General features: G+C 53.1%; 1 protein-coding gene across 1 annotated transcript in view; it reads left to right on the top strand.

Moving 5' to 3' along the window:
- Positions 1-1,558: 1,558 nt before the first annotated feature.
- Positions 1,559-16,121, top strand: part of FGD5 (FYVE, RhoGEF and PH domain containing 5) — a 70,683-nt gene continuing 56,120 nt past the window's right edge. Inside the window, exon 1 of the mRNA XM_008062494.1 lies at positions 1,559-1,691. The gene's annotated coding sequence lies outside the window, so the exon portion shown is untranslated. The remainder of the gene's footprint in view (positions 1,692-16,121) is intronic.

The raw sequence follows: 16,121 nt of genomic DNA, 5'->3' as shown, positions 1-16,121 counted from the left end.
CTAGTTTGAAAGAAAAGACCGACAGAGTCGCTTCTTGAAAAGGAAGGAGGTCTACTGGAAGGGCGGCCTGTTGGTGGTAGCCTGGGTCACGGCTCACCAGGGGCAGGACTGGGCTTGTCTCTGCCCATGACCACATACTCACAGCCCCCACCAACGCCCCCTCTTGTGAGTGGAAGCCCAGGCAGGCACAGGCCCTGCCATCACAAGCTGCCTTATCTCTGCTCTGCCTGGCCCTGTGGCCCTTGTGGGCCAGGGGACCTTGTTCTGCTCTTGGCAGAGCCCCTTGCTGCTTGGGCTCGGTGCTCTGGAGGCGGGTATCCACACTTCGGGCTCCTGTGGTGGGTGGTTGAGAAGCAGCCCCGGGATAGGCCCCTAGTTCGTTTGCAGCCGGAGGCTCTGTTTCTCCTCCCCCGATGTGCCCCACAGAGCCGCGCTTTCCCCTGCCCGACCTGGGGTCTGAGGCAAGGCTGGTGCCTCCTGCCCGCATGAGGCCTGGGCCATAGTTGGCCCAGCTCGTCTAGGAAATGGACGCTCTCTTCTCTCCCCCCAGCCATCTGTCATTCCAGCACTTCATCCTGGCATTCCCAGAGGACAGGAATAAGTATTTGATGAGAATGTGGTAAGACCAGATTTTGAATATGAAGAGAAGTTTTGTGAGAAGCTGTCTGGGGCCACATTTACCAATGGGAAGATCTCTGAGCAGGAGAGGAGCTCCATCTCTTTGTAGAACAATCACGGTGCTGTGTGGAGAGGACGGCAGGGAGCAGGGCAAGGAGGCTGCTGCAATGGAGTCAGAGCTTCCTCTGTGGGAATCACAATTTGTGATTATCCATGAGTTGTTCATGTTTGAGGTCAGGGACTTTATCTGCTTTATTCACAAGTGTTTTACCTGCTGTCTAGGCCCACACCTGGTGTTAAGCATGGAATTCACAAATGGGTATTGAATATGTGTTCGTAATTAGTTAATGGCAGTGCCTGCGTGATAGTCTCAGGTGTGTAGCTAGGAGGTTGACACACCTGTAGAAGCTATGGTACTCACAGCACCTGCCAAGAAGGTGAGACAGGAGTCATGAGGTGGACATCGATGCCCCGAGTTACATCTCACTCCTGAACCAGCCAGTGGTTAGACTGGGACGGGAGGCTGGAACACACATCTGGATTCTGTTATTGCATCCCTTGCTCGGGCCCAGAGGACACAGCCCCCTTGCGGACTGACCTTGCTGCCTGACCAAGCCAGTCGAGACCCCAGACCAGTCAGACTGAACATCTCATGCCCTCCTCGTCAATCACTGGGGCCTTCCTTCAGCATTGCAGTCTGCCCTGTATTTAACAGAGAAACGAGTCTGTCTTAGCGTGGGTCAGAGCACCGAGGCAGCCAAGAGCCTGGCGTGTTCAGGGCTGCAAAAGGCCAGTGCGGCTGGGAGGGTGGGGAAGCAGGAGGTTTGTGGCCAGGTCTTACTCACTTCCCATCCCCGTGGCACAGCAGGACCCCTCACCGGTTTGCTTTGCCTCTCCCGAACCAGAAGCTCTAACCCTTCTCTCTCCTGCTCTGACACAGTGCCTACACGGAGCCCTACAAGGTCTGTCCCATCTCGGTGGCGGCTCCCAAAGAGGACCTCACGTCAGATGAAGAGCAGAAAAGCTCGGAGGAGGAGGACAGCACTTCGAAGGACCCCAGCCTCACCCACAAGGTAGGGCAACCCCCAGGGAAGGGCCACGGAATGTGGGCATCAGAGATGCGAAGGCGAAGCGATGACCTTGATGGGCCTGCCCCCTCCCCTGGCTGAAGAGGAAGCCATCTGCAGACAGCCAACTCTGGCTGGGTCCAGGGCTGCATCACTCTGGGTCTTTTAAGAAGTGTAGCCCCTGTGGGTCCTGCCTCGGTGACATGAGGGCAGGTGCTCCTGCTGGGATCCTCGGGGGTTTGAGGAAGTTAGGGCTCTCCAGAGCCTTTGAGGGGGAAGTAGGGTGGAGCTGCCTGAGTTGAATCAAGACAGATCTGACTTCTAGTGACCTCAGATCCCTGGGCCTCAGTTTCCCCATCTGTGAAGTGGGAGTCATGAGAGTGAGATGCAGTAAAGGATGTCAGTGAGGTTTGTGAACTGAAAATGGATTCCCTGGCCCTGAAGCAGTGCTGTGAGGGGACAGGATGAGGGAAGGGTGTTTGCCTGGAGGCTTGCGGCGAGTTGGGGCCTGTGTCCCAGGGGGACCCAGACCTCCTTGCCGGGCATCGTGCCTCGAAGCAGATGACGGTGATATGTGCTCTCCACTGGGCGTGTGTGGTGAGCCGACTTCACACGTTCACCAGAGTGACCCAGTCCTTCCACACCCCTCTTACAGGAGTCTGGAATGGCTTCCTGTGGTTCACGTTTGCAGAAACAAGCAGAGGTGAAGAACCTGCCCAGGGCATGACCAATAGGTGGGGTCCCAGACAACATCACGGAATGGGATATAGACCCCAGTGGCACCAGCGATGCAGGGAAAAAGGCTAGGAAGGTTGAGACCAGCTTGGAATGTCCCCATCCCTTCTTCCAGACTGCTCTTAGCCTGCTGAGGGGTGGCTGGGAGGCAGGGAGTGCCCCCGCCTGTTGACCCCCACAGGCTCCCTCCTCTGCGGCTGTCAACCCCATCCTGCTCCCCTTCCAAGCCCTGGTTGTCACATTGATTAAAGAATCCCTCAGCAGAGGCACCTGACACTGAGCATTTGCGGGATGGGGATGTCTTTTGTCATTTTGTTTCCGCACACTTGATTCATTTGAAAAACCCACTTATCCCTCCAGATGGTATTTTCAGAAAGCGACCTACTGAGTGCTCCTGGCGCCCTGGAGAGGGGGCACCCCTGGCTCCTCCCGTCCTCCTGCCTCCCCTTTCCCTCCACTTCCTCTTCTCCCCAGTGGCTCTGAAACGCTCCCCAACCCCTTCCCTTCTCACTGTGTGCCGTCCCCTCTCCTGCAGGTACTGAGTGATCTGCTGGGCCCTGTCCTGAGGGTGTCCACATCCACATGTGCGTCTTTTTGGCTCCTCACAGCACCTCAAAGTCGGCACCTGTATCACTGTCTTACAGTTGAGGACCCAGAGGTTCAGAGAGGTGAAGCAGCCTGGCCGAGGTCACACCGCTAAGGGAGGAAAGGATCAGGGCTCACACACAGGCCTGGCCGGCTCCAAGTCCAGTACTATCTATCTGGTGGACACTGCAGGCCTTCTCTGACTGCTGCATTCCCCACCCTCCAGGAAGGGCTTACTGACGCTTTGGGGGGAAGGGAAGAAAGCCTCGAGTTAGTGGCTCCCATTTAGAGATGGTTTGGCCTTTCTGGGCATCCCTGGGTTCGTAGAGAGCAAAAACGACTCATCATCAGAGAGTGGGTCCCCTGAAACTGAGTATCAGGTCTGGGTACCAGCCCTGGGTGACTCAGAGGGCTGATGGACCCGTGTGGACTCTTGTGTGCCTGAGGGTCCCCCACCTAGTGATGTTGCGTTCCATGGTCACCGAGCTCTCTGTGAAACTTTCCTCTGGGACCCCCTGCATCTCCTCTTCCAGCAGTGTGACCACTGGTCACAGGGCCTCAGCTGCCCCATCTCTAAAATGGAAGCATTACTAGGGACTGCTGGACTGTGGAAAGGTTGAATGAGAACACACATGTGAAGGTGCCAGCCACACAGTAGGGGCATAATAATTATCTATCAGCTGGGCTCAGTGGCTCAGCCTGTAATCCCAGCACTTGGGGAGCCAAGGCAAGTAGATTGGGTGAGCCTGTGGATTCGAGACCAGCCTGGGCAACTTGGCAAGACCTTGTCTCTACAATAAATAAAAAATTAGCCGGGCGTGGTAGTGCACGCCTGCAGTTCCAGCTACTTGGAAGACTGAGCAGGAAGGATCGCCAAAGCCCAGCAGGTCGAGGCTGCGGTGGCCATGAGCATGCCACTACACTCCAGCCTGGCAACAAAGTGAGACTCCAACTCAAAAAAAAATTATCTTTTGTTTCTGAGACTGAGAGACAGAGGGAGAGGCTGAGGGGTGAGGGTCTGGGCTGCTCAGGACCATTGTGAAGATGTAAAGTTCTTGGACCCCAGGCGTTGGTGGTCATCTGAGTCAGCTTCCCAACCTTCCAGTCTCTCATCTGCTGCTTGGATACCCCACGGGAAAAAAGAACTGGCGAGGGGCAGGGTAGCCCAGGGACCAAGTTCAAACTTAGCTTTGCCACTTGCTAGCTGAGTAACATGGGCACCTTCTTCACCACACTATTCCTAGGTTTTCCCAGCTATAAGATCGGGATGATAGTGATAGTACCTGCTTCAGAGACGGCACGAGAGTAAGTGAGTCTGAGGAGACTCAGAACAATACCTGCTACACAGTAAAAGAGCACACACAGGTCAGAGCTTTGGGGGGAGACTGTGAACCAGAACTGGGAGGCAGCCTCCCAAGGTCATGTGGGACACTGCAGTGACAGTGCCAGCAGTCGTGAAGCTGAGGCAGCTCCTGCCTCGGACAGGGCCACCGCCAGGCAGAGCTAGTGGGCAGCGGAGCAGGGCCAGAGAGAGGCGCGTCCTGTCACTCTGAGAGTACGGAGGGAGCACACGGGTGTAGGCTCAGCTACGCGGCAGCTCACTTCCCGGGGCCCAGACTTCTCGCCTACAAGTGGGATGGGGCATCCCTGTCCTCCTCCCCTCTTGCCCTTCCTCATGAGGCTTGATGATACCCCAGAGGTGAGGTCACCTTTAGAACCCACGTTTCTGTTGCACGTGGCATGGACCACCAGATTCTGCTCGGAACGTGTCAGACGTGGCAGGGGAGGGTGAGGTGGCCTTGGACTCTCATTCCCCTTCCCCATGTCCTCACAAAGTGTGTTCTGTAGAGTTATTTTATGTAAGTGCTATCAAATGCTGAGAAACCTGGAGCAGCGTGGTTGGGTTCTTGGAGTCAAGTCCTAGAGGTTTTCCCACACTGGTGCAGAGCGCCACGTGAAAGTGTCTTGCTGCTGCCTTGCATCCTGCTCTCGGGATGCCCTGTCCTTTGTGGGGAGGTTCCCCTACTGGCGGCTTTGTGTGTCTTCTCTCCCGTCTGCGTGGCATGGTCCTTGTTGACACACCTCCTTACACACATGGGCAGGCTTTTCTAGAGGGCGGATCCCGGGAGGTGAGGGCAAGAGAGAACAGGCACAGGACCCTCCATACTGCCGCTGTGCTGTCCCTCGAGAGGCCATGACAGCAGGCTCCCCAGACGCCCTCAGCATGTGGAAGTTCCCAGTCTACCGAGTGAGTCACTGTGGTCTTGGGGAGGGAGGTGCCCTGAGTGACTGAGCTTTCCAGCTCCTTCTGCAGTAGGATTTTCAGTGAGGTGGAGTTGGGAGAAGGGTCCTTTGCTCCTTATTCATTTGTCCTCCACTGTGTCTGGGAATTCTGTTTCTCCAAAAGGCAAAGGCCCCTCCTCCCTGTGCCACAGTCATGTCACGTGGGACACGGGAGCTAGATTTTCTATCTCCTCCACCTCAGAAGAGCAGGCCCAGGAATGGTATCAGTGACGAACAGAGTCACCCCCAGGGTGCCTCAGGAGGCATGTTTGGGGTGCAGGGGTGAACCCCACCCTTCCCGTGTTTCAGGGAAGCCAAGTCAGGAGGGGAGAGGTTTTTGGCACAGGACAGGAGACTGGATCCAGCTGGTCCTCCCACATGTCTGACCTCTCCCTCTCTTCCAACTTGTAGACACACAAAGGGTGTTGGTGGAAAGAAGGAAGAAACAGTGAGAAGGCCTTAAAATAGCTCTGGTTGTGAAAGGAGACATTCGGAGCCTGGCTGGCTGGTCTGTCTTCCCTGACAATGAGCCTGACGGGGACTTTTCAAGCTAAATACCAGCTCCCTCAAGACCATCCTAGGAGCTGGCCCTTCCCGGGTACCCCCTCCCTCGCCTGAGCCTCGTGGCTATGTTTGTTTCCCTGAGTCTGGCCTGTCTCCTGGAAAGATCCTTCCCCTGGTCAAGCCCTCCCTGGCAGGTTGGCTCCTGCATGGCGAGGTCCATGTGCCCAGACCTCTGTCCCCGCAGGCCAATTGACCTGTGCCCAGATCTTTGCGCCCACAGCCTCCCTGTGACTGCCTGCCCCAGGTGGAAGGACCCACCTGAGCCCTGGTTGCTGCCTTTGGACCAGTTTGCAGCCTGAGCTAGACATCACTATGCATTGTCTCTGTGCTGCAGATGTCTGAACCCAGGTGCACCGTCCTGCACGCTGGCTCTGCTGCAAGTGCTCCCCTCTTCGCGTCCCGGGGAAGCGGTGTCCTCAGTCCCAACCTGTGCTTCCCATTTCCAGAAAACAACACTCATCTCCTGGCAATGTGGACTGCCCCCAACCCCCCACCTGCATCTCTTCTCTTTGTAGCTTCACTCAGTTACTTTTCTTCCTGCCTCTTCTTCAGCAGAAATCTATGCTCTTAATAAGTACATACGGAGCATCTGCTGTGTGCCAGGCACCCTTCATTTTTTGTTTTGCTTTGTTTTAGAGTGGGGGCTTTTCTCTGTCTCCCAGGCTGGAGTACAATGGCCCGCTCAATGACGATCACAGCTCACAGCCGCCTCTACCTTTCCTGGACTCAAACAATCCTTCCACCTCAGTCTCCCAAGTCGGTGGGACTACAGGCACGTGCCACCACACCCAGCTAGTTTTTAATTTTTTTTTTATGGAGACAGGTCTCACCATGTTGCCCTGACTGGTCTTAAACTCCTGGGCTCAAGCTATTCTCGGCCCCCCAAAGTGCCAGGATTACAGGTAGGAGCCACTGCTCCTAGCCCAGAAGACTTGTAAGAACTGAAGATATAGCAACTAAGGCAGTTCAGCTTTCTCCCTGTTCAGTGAAGTTGACATTCTGAGGAAGGCAAGACATAGCCAGAAATCTCCTAAGGTAGATTTGGGAGTGACAAGTGCTATAAAAGCGAACACAGCAGACCATGGGAACCAAGCTCCTGTTATAGGGGCCTAGGGGTCTTACACAAAGAGGCCAGAGAAGGCCTTTTATTCAGGTTTTTTGTTGTTGTTGTTTTGTTTTTGAGTCAAGGGTCTCACTCTGTAGCCCAAGCTGGAGTGCAGTGACACCATCTGCTATCACCACAGTCTCAACCACCTGGTCTCAAGTGATCCTCCTGCCTCAGCCTCCCAAGTAGCTGGGACTATAGATGCACCCCACCACGCCTGGCTCACTTTCTATTTTTTTACTAGAGATGAGATCTCACGATGTTCCTAGGCTGATCTTAAACTCCTGGACTCAAGCACTCCCACCTCGGCCTCCCAGAGTGCTGGTATCATAGATGTGAGCCACCATGCCCAGCCCTTCTTTTATCAAGTTTTTAAAAACTGTGGTGAGATATGCACAGCATAAAATCCACCATTTTACCCATTTTCAAATGTCCACTTCAGGGGCATTAAGCATATTGACATTATTGTGCAGCTGTCACCACCATCCTCCAGAACTTTTTCCCCTTCCCACATTGAAACTGCACCTGTCAAACACTAACCTCCAAGTCTCCTTGTCCTCCCCTGGTCCCTGGCGACCCCCATTCCACTTTAGGTCCCCATGAATTTGACTACTCTCGGGACCTCATACAGGTAGAACCAGACAGTTGTGAGTCCTTTTGTGGCTTGTTTTTCTTCATGTCCTCGCGATTCATCCATGTTGTTGCATGGGTCCGAATGTCCTTCCTTTGAAGAGGGAAGAACGTTCCACTGTGCATCCGGATAGACCGTATGTTGCCTGCCACTCATCCACTGATGGACACGTGGGTCGCTTCCACCTTTTGGCTGTTTTGAGCAGTGCTGATATGGACATGGATATGGACATGGATGCTGATATGGACATGGACAAGACTCTGTGTTCAGTTCTTCTGAGAGTGTGTCCAGAAGTGGAGTTGCAGGATTGTGCATTAACTCTCCGTTAAGTGTTTGAGGAGACTGCCAAACGCGATTCCCCAGGGCTGCCCTTCTCCCATTCCCACCAACGCAGAGGGCTTCAGCTCCCCTGGAAGACCTTTTTGATGAGGAGGAAGCATTTATGCAAGGAGCTGAATTGTGTGAGGAGTCAGAAACGTGAGGCGGCATTCCAGGCCAAGGAGAGCTGGGAGCTGAAGAGGCGGGAAGGGGTGGGCCTTGTGAGTCACAGACTGGAGGCAGCGAGGCTGGGGGGGGAGGCGAGGCAATGGACAATGGGGAGCGAGTGCTCCGGCCTTCCCTCAGCCCACAGCCACGCTCAAGCCTCCCCCCCTTCTCCATCTTCCTTGCTGCCCACCACGATCCTGTGACCTCCTGACCTTCGTGAGCCAGGCCCTCTCCCCACCGCCCACCCCAGACCCCCTCCTCCGCAGTCCCTGAGCCTCTGCCCGTGGCCTTGCCCTCCCCGGGAGCTCCCTCTCCCCTGGGTGTCCCCGGCACCATCCTTTCCTGGTTCTCTTCCTGCTTCTCTGACTGTGCAACTTGGTCTTCTCATCCATCAGAGGCATTTCCCAAGGCTTGGTCACCCCCAGCCCCCACCCCTCTTTCTGTGTCCTCTGCACAGGTCGTCCACTCCAGGCCAGCTGCCAGCCCCATGCAGAGAGCAGTCTCAGGGCAGACCTTCCGCCCTGAGCCCATACTCTCACTTCTAGCTGCCTTTGTATTTTCTTTGAGGCAGGGTCTCACTCTGTTACCCAGGCTGGAGTGTAGTAGCATGCTCATGGCTCGCTGCAGCCTCAACATCCTGGGCTCAGGTGATCCTCCCATCTCAGCCTCCAAGTAGCTAGGACTATAGGCTCGTGCTACCATGCCTGGCCAATTTTCTGATTCTTTGTAGAGACGGAATCTCTCTATGTTGCCTAAGCTAGTCTCGAACCCCTGGACTCAAGCAATCCTTCTGCCTCAGCCTCCCAAAGTACTGGGATTAGAGGCATGAAACACCACACCCTGCCCCAGCTGCAGGTCCTTCTTAGAACTTTTGGGTTTTTCTTAGAACTTTTGGGTCCTTCTTAGAACTTCATAGATACCTCAAATTCAACATATCCCAAACTGAGCTCGTCCTCCTCATCCCTCAGCCTGCCTCTCTTCATGTGTTTGCTATTCTGGATTTTGGCACAGATTGGAAAGATTCGAATTCCTGGCATTTCATCTTTTTATTGCCGTGTCTAATCACAGATCAAGTAAAATTCAGCAAACACCAAGTTCTTTGACCAGACATCGTGAAGGATACAAAAATGAGTTCTGTCTGAACCCACCTCAGGGCCTTTGCACCTGCAGTTTCTTCCATCTGAAATGCTCTTCCTGCCCTTTTCCTGGCTGGTTGTGGGTCTCAAATTAAATGTCCCCTCCTCAAAAAGGCCTTCCTGATCACCTGCAGTGCTCTCTTGCAGCTTCCTATCTGTTTCTTTAAGCCATAGACTTGCTCTTTATTTCTCTACTTTATTGCACATTGGTTGCCTTTTCCCATCAGAATAGCTCTGGGAGGGCAGACACCATATTTGTTCTGTTCATGGGTGCATCCTTGCTGCCTAGCACATTAAAAAAGTATTCAGTGAATACCTTCAAATAAGCTGATAAGTAAGTGCCCACATGAGACTCAGTTCCTGCATTGAAGTAAGGAAAACCAACATAAATGTGTGACAGTTTAATAAAATGAAACTACTTGCTTGGCTCTGTACAGCTGGCTTTGCACAGTGAGTGTGGAGCTGGGTGTCAGGGCTGCATTCGAACATTCCTGTTGCCTGTCGCTGGCTCCCCTGCAACGTGCAGAGGGCGCTATATTTCAGGACAATACAAGAGACATGTCAAGGCAGGTGAACAGGGTAGGAGGAGGAGGGAACAGACACAACTCAGAGGGGTTGGAGAGAGTGAGGGCTCAGAGGTTCAGGAAGGCACCCTGGGTGTACATGTATCTCATACACCTTATGCAGGGTTTGAAGGGCTTGGAGGCTGAGCATGGGGACAGTTGGAATCCTCTGTCCCAGGAGAGCTTGCTCTGTAGCTGAATTTCCTCTGTTGAGTCTCAGAGGTGCCCTGTGCCCCTGTTGTTTGGGACTTGGGCCACAAGGTCATACTCAGCCTCACTTTCTCCTTCCTGACTTTGTGGCAGCCACTCTGTCTCTTTGGTCTCCAGCCTTGCTGCTCCAAGTGCTACCTGGGGGCCAGTAGCACCCCCAGCACCCGGGGCTTCATCCTGTCTGCCCTTGCCTCCTATAAACCCTAGCACAGCATCCCAGGCCCCAGCCCAGACACACTGATCCGGATCCACGTGTCAGCAAGGTCTGCAGGGATTCCTGTGTGCTCACTAACACCTGAACTCTGGTCCTTGCCAACCATCCCGTCTATGTGGAACACTCACAGTGCCCTCAGCTCTGGGGGATGTCAAAGAAGATGACGGGGGTCCCAACCTTGGGGAGCTCCAGTCGCGCTGGAGAATCAAAGAGCTACTCTCATGATTTAACTTTACACTCATATTTTATGCTCATCCCTGAGCATTATGTCTCATAGTTTAGAAAAACATACAAGGTGACGCGTGAGATGGAGCAGTGTGGGCAGCCCCAGAGGTTCAGCTGTGTGACTAAACCACAAGCAGCATAAGAGTTCTGTGTCCTAAGAGTCAAGGCAGTCAGGGAGGCTTCCAGGAGGCAGTGAGGCCTGAGCTCTCCATGGAGGAAAGTAGGAAGGGAGAGGATGGTTCATAGGAGGCAAGAGCAGACAGGATGAGGGCTAGAATCCAGCCATGGGCTGGCTTTCTGAGGTCGCAGTTGGACCTTTCTCGAGTGGAGGTGAGACAGGAGGACTGTGTCTTATGTGTGTACGCCGGCCACTATCACAGTCACTCTCAGGATTCTGGAAGTCGAGAGCATAGAAAAGGACATTGAGAGATCACTTTTTGTTAATTGTGGTAAGAACGCTTCACATGAAATCTACCCTCTTAGCGTCTGTCTGTGGATGAATGGATAAAGAAAATATGGTATAAACAATGGGTGTATACGTGCAGTGGACCATTACTCAGCCTTAAAGACAGAGGGAATCCTGCCATTTGCAACAATGTGGATGGACTTGGAGGACATTTGCCAAGTGACAGAAGCCAGTCACAGAAGGACGAATGCTGCATGGTTTCACTGAAGTGAGGTATCTAAAAGAGCCAGACTCGTAGAAGCGGGGAGCAGAGTGGTGGATGCCAGGGCCGGGTAGGAAGATGGGGAGTTCCTATTCAACGAGTATAAAGTTTCTGTTATGCGAGCTATCAAAGCTGTGCAGGAGGGAAATCCAAAGGTCATCACTCGTTGCTTGCTTAGAGTCATGCAGCAGGCTGGAGCCACGTCGGGAAGACAAGTCAGGTCCCCTGATGCTGCTTCCACAAGCTTATTACAGACGGCAGCCAGAACCAAAGATCTCTCCAAAACCAAACTTGTTTTAAGTAGCTGGGCCAGGGCCTGCACTTGCACCAGCCTGTCTCCAGGCCCTGGACTAGTCAGCATGAGCAGGGAACTGACCAGCCGGTCCCGGGGAAGCCGGGGAGTCTCTTGCTGGGTTTCTCTTGCTTGTCCTGGCAGGCGTTCACTCTCTTCCACCTTCTCTCCCACTCTGTGTTGCCAGTGGACACACAGGTAACAGCCGGGATTAAAAATGTGCCATCTTAGGGCTTCCCAGGCTGGGAAGCCACAGGAGCCATTCCAGGTTGCAGGTGACAGCAGAGGGGCCATGGGGGGTGGCTGAGAGTCTGCAGCTCTCGGTGAGGGTGCGGGAGGATAGAGAGCTTAGGTCCAAGATGGGAGACAGGAAGCCCTTCGAGGCAGGGCAGTGCTGAGTGTGGATGAGGACCAGGCTGGGAGGAGTGGAGCGAGCACAGCCAAGGGTCGTCTGAGAAGGAGGCCTCAAGGAGAGGAGGCTGTGGCATTTAGAGTAGAGTGCCTGTGTGGCCACAGGTGCAGGGGGACAGGCGTGAACTGGAGGCGTCAGGGACGTGGGACTTGGCAAGGAGCTGGCAGAGCAGGTGTGGGCACAAGAGGAACACAAGCAGGGAGGGAGGCAATCAGAGAGATGCTTCGGGGCTGTTCCTTCTTCTCCCCCAGGATAGGACATTATGGAGAAAGTTGTGGTCCCTGGCCATAATGCCGGGGCTTCCCTGGTCTGCTTTATAATACAGTGACAATAAAGCCTCATGCCCCCGCAGCTCTTCATTGATTACAAAGAGCTCTTCTGTCCATAGTCCTATGCCGTCGTTGTGTGACAACCTCTGAAGTAGTGGTTCTCCAAACTTCTTGGTCTCAGACTCTTCTCCCCTCTTAAAAATGATTGAGGTCCCCAAAGAGATTTTTTTCCTGTAAGTCATATCTTGTCAATATTTACCACATTAGAAAACAAACCTGAGAAAATTACAGAATGTCTATCTTTTCTTTCGTTTTAAAATAACAATAATAAACCTACTACATGTTAACATAAATGGCATTTTTATCAAAAGAATAACTATTTTCTAAAACAAAGACTGAGCGCAGTGGTGGACTCCTATAATCCCAGCACTTTGGGAGACCTAGGTTGGAGGATTGCTTGAGAACAGGAGTTCGAGACTAACCTGGACAACATAGAGAGATCCTGTCTCTACAAATTGTGAAAATACTAGCTGGGTATGGTATCACTCTTCTGTATTCCCAGCTACCCTGGAGACTGAGATGGGAGGATCGCTTGAGGCCAGGCAACAGAGCGGCACCCTGTCTCTAAAAAACAAACAAAATTAGTAGGAAGAGTTGACATTCTTCCATTTTTACAAATATGTTTGATGTCTGGCTAACTGGAAGATAGCTGAAGATAGATTCTCTCGCCTGCTACTGTACTCAGTCTGTTGGAATTCTTGTTTTGGTTGACTTAAATGAAGAACATACAGGCTCACACGGACACATAATTGGAAAGGGAGGACCTTACCGAACCCTAGAGGTTCTGAGTCCACATCTTGGGAGCTAATGTCCTAGAAGGAAGCTAAGCATTCCATTTTACAGCTGGGAAAACTGAGTCGTGGAGACAGCAGACCAGTGCTCCTGGAACTTTCTGTGACCCACCATTTCACCCTGAGGCTCCCTGGAGGAAGGACAATCCCTCTTGACCTGCCCTGGTCCCAGAATAGCCAAGTGTTGAACCAGCTAGTTTGCTGGGGGACAGACAAGAAGGCGCTGGACCGGGCAGCCCCGGAGACAGCCTCAGGCAGAGGCAGACGGTGGCCTAATGTTAACACCCACAGCCCCAGTCTGAAAAATGTGATAGCGCAGGCCCTGGCGCCCTCAACCCCCATGCTCCTGGGAGGAACTCGGTTCCCAGAAGCCTGCCCCTGGACACGGCCGTCGGCCTGGGAGTTCATTTCCTGGTTAAACAAACATCTATATTAAATGGCCCAGTTGGGCAACGCCCAGAAGCAGCTTCTGAGGAGTCTCGGGCACATGTCCTGCCAGGCCTTGGCAGTCTGGCAAAGACACATTCATCATTGCACAGTCACTGAAGCAGGACTGCCCTGTGCGTCTCATCCGGAGTCTGCCCATCTGGCAGGAGGGGCTGGGAGGGACGTGCAGAGAGGCCCGTGCCCAGACCCTATCAGAAGTCTGTCCCCCTCAGCTTGGAGATTGTAACAATGGTAATGGTGATAACTCCAGAAGTGTGGGCAGGGTGTAGTCACTGCCATCCATCATCTCATCTTGTCTGTGCAGGGTAGGAACACTCACCCATTTCCCAGATGAGGAAACTGAGGCGTCTGAGAGAGGCTCACCCACCGGCACACAGCCACTCATGGCCTTGCTGGGGTGAGGATCCTGGTGTCCTTACTCCCAGCTCAGTTCTCTTTGTGCCATTGTGGCCACACGCCAAGGGTCAGGAGATAGGGAGAGCTAAGAACTAGCCCAGGCTCTTCCTAGAGTGCTAGGCTGCCGCTGGCCTTTGCCATGCCATCAGAGATGTTTCCCAGTGTCACACGCCCACACATCTGCAAAGCACTTGGGCCTTGGAGCCAGACTACCTGACTTTGAATCTTGGCTCTGCCACTTAGGAGCAGTGACCTTGGGCAAAGGGGCTTCTTTGTGCCTCAGTTTCCCCATCTGTACAGTGGAGATAATAATCACACCTGCCCCGTATGTTTTGGGGAGGATTCAGTGAGGTAATACGTGTAAAAATCATAGTCATGCTTAGCACATACTAAGTGTTCAGTAAGTGATTATATTATGAAGTAGGCAGTATTATTCTCCCTGTTTTACAGATGAAGCTCAGAGAAGAAAAATAACTTGCCCAAGGGCTTAAGGGTAAGAAGGGGTGGAGCCTGGGATTTGAACCCAGTCTTCGGGCCCCAGAGTACAGGCTCTCAACACCCTCCCGCTTGACAAGTGAGAATTGAATTATAGGCCCCTAGGCTGTCAGAGGTCATCTTGACTCCTGTCCTCGTGTTACAGGGAAGAAAATCAGCTTCAGATCTCCTGACCTCTCTCTACAGCATAGTTGTCTTTATGGATGCTTTGCCATAGGGTTTCTTGCCCGCTTGGGCCCACCCTGGCAGAGCACATTCTCCCTTGCGAGAGCTTTGTTGACAAAGACTTTTCACACTTGGGATCCTGCTGGAGCCCCTGCATGGGGAGGTGAGCTCCTCAGGTGCACAGAGCCCTATGCCAGCTCTGCAGGTGCAGAAGGCCATGGTGAGCCACGACTGTGTGCCTGTAGGAGGCAGGAGGTCTCAGCAGGTCTCTCCACATCCCTTCCTGCTTCTTGGATGATATGACACCCCAGCCAAAGAGGCTGCAGTAGGATGCAGAAGGCCAGCTGACAATGGGCCTGTTTGACTCTGTAATTTTTTTTTTGGTTGGAGTCTCACTCTGTCACCCAGACTGGAGTGCAGTGGTGACTCCTGGCCACTGCACCCTCAAACTGCTGGGCTCTGGCGATCCTTCCGCTCAGCCTTCCAAGTAGCTGGAACTACAGGCGCGCGCTACCACAGCCAGCTAATTTTTTTATTTAATTGTAGAGATGAGGTCTCGCCAAGTTGCCCAGGTGGGTCTCAAACCCGTGGGCTCAGGCAATCCATTCACCTCAGCCTCTCAAAGTGTGGGATTACAGGCTGAGCCACCGGGCCCAGCTGTAACTTTTTTTTCTTATTACATCCCTGGGTCCTTGTTTCTGTTCCTGCACCACCTCAGTAACAAAAACGACTTGGAAAGCCAACAATTCTGTAGTGCTTACCATGTGCCAGGCACTGTTCCAAGTGTGAGATATATGTGTGTGCATGCACCCACTCATTTGATCCTCATAATGTGCATGTGTGCTAGGTACTATTCTATTGCTATGCCCATTTCACAGATAAGATCATTGAGACACCTAGAGATAAGTGACTTATTCAATGACTAAGAGTCAGAGGCAGGAATCTGCATAGTTCCACATTCCATGCTTTTAGCCATAGTGCACCTCAGTTGCTCTCTGCAGGTTGTGAATTTCTCATCACTAGAGTGATTCACTTGACCAGGCTCCTCAAGTTTAATAACATGCAAGGTTCAGCACAGAAAGGAATTTAGAGGTTGGTTTGTTCATACGTGGGGAAACTGAGGCTTGACCTCAAAAGTGACTTGTGTCAGACTGCACCAGGAGGCAGGTGTCCCGGCTGAATGCCCTCTGCTCCACCATGGGCCACCCGCCCCCAGCCATGCCTGCATGCTCCCCGTCTCCACCATCTGTTGCGCTGGGCTGCCCCAGTGTGTCTTTGCACCTCTGGATCCCAGCCGCCAGCGGTGTCTGATACCTGCAGGTGTGGGGTCACAGAGAGAGAGTCTGCTTGTGGCAGAGGGTCCAGGCATCTGTCTCAGCCTTGCCCATTTTTCCTGTTTATAGACACAAAGGGGTGGGGCTGAGAGAGATGCCTGGGCCCTCTCAGTCTATTCCCAAATCTTTCAGGTGTGGAAACTGGGGCTCAGGTTAAACAGCTCGAGCCCCTTCCAGGGTCAGTCTGTGGAATTAGTGCTTCCCAAGTGGAATGGACATTCATTTGTTCACTCACTCATTTATTCTTTCAGTCAACAAAGGAGAACAACAATATGCTAAGTACTGGTCACGCAGAGGTGAGATTCATGGTCCCTGACCTCCCAGAGAAACATAATTGCCTCACAGCAATGTTAGGAGTCATGGGGCGGGG

The sequence above is a fragment of the Carlito syrichta genome, unplaced genomic scaffold (genome assembly GCF_000164805.1).
Source record: "Carlito syrichta isolate Samal-C Ts95f unplaced genomic scaffold, Tarsius_syrichta-2.0.1 Scaffold305725, whole genome shotgun sequence".
In the NCBI taxonomy this organism is placed as follows: Eukaryota; Metazoa; Chordata; class Mammalia; order Primates; family Tarsiidae; genus Carlito; species Carlito syrichta.
The sequence above is the reverse complement of the archived record's forward strand: the minus strand, read 5'-3'. Positions and strand labels throughout refer to the sequence as shown.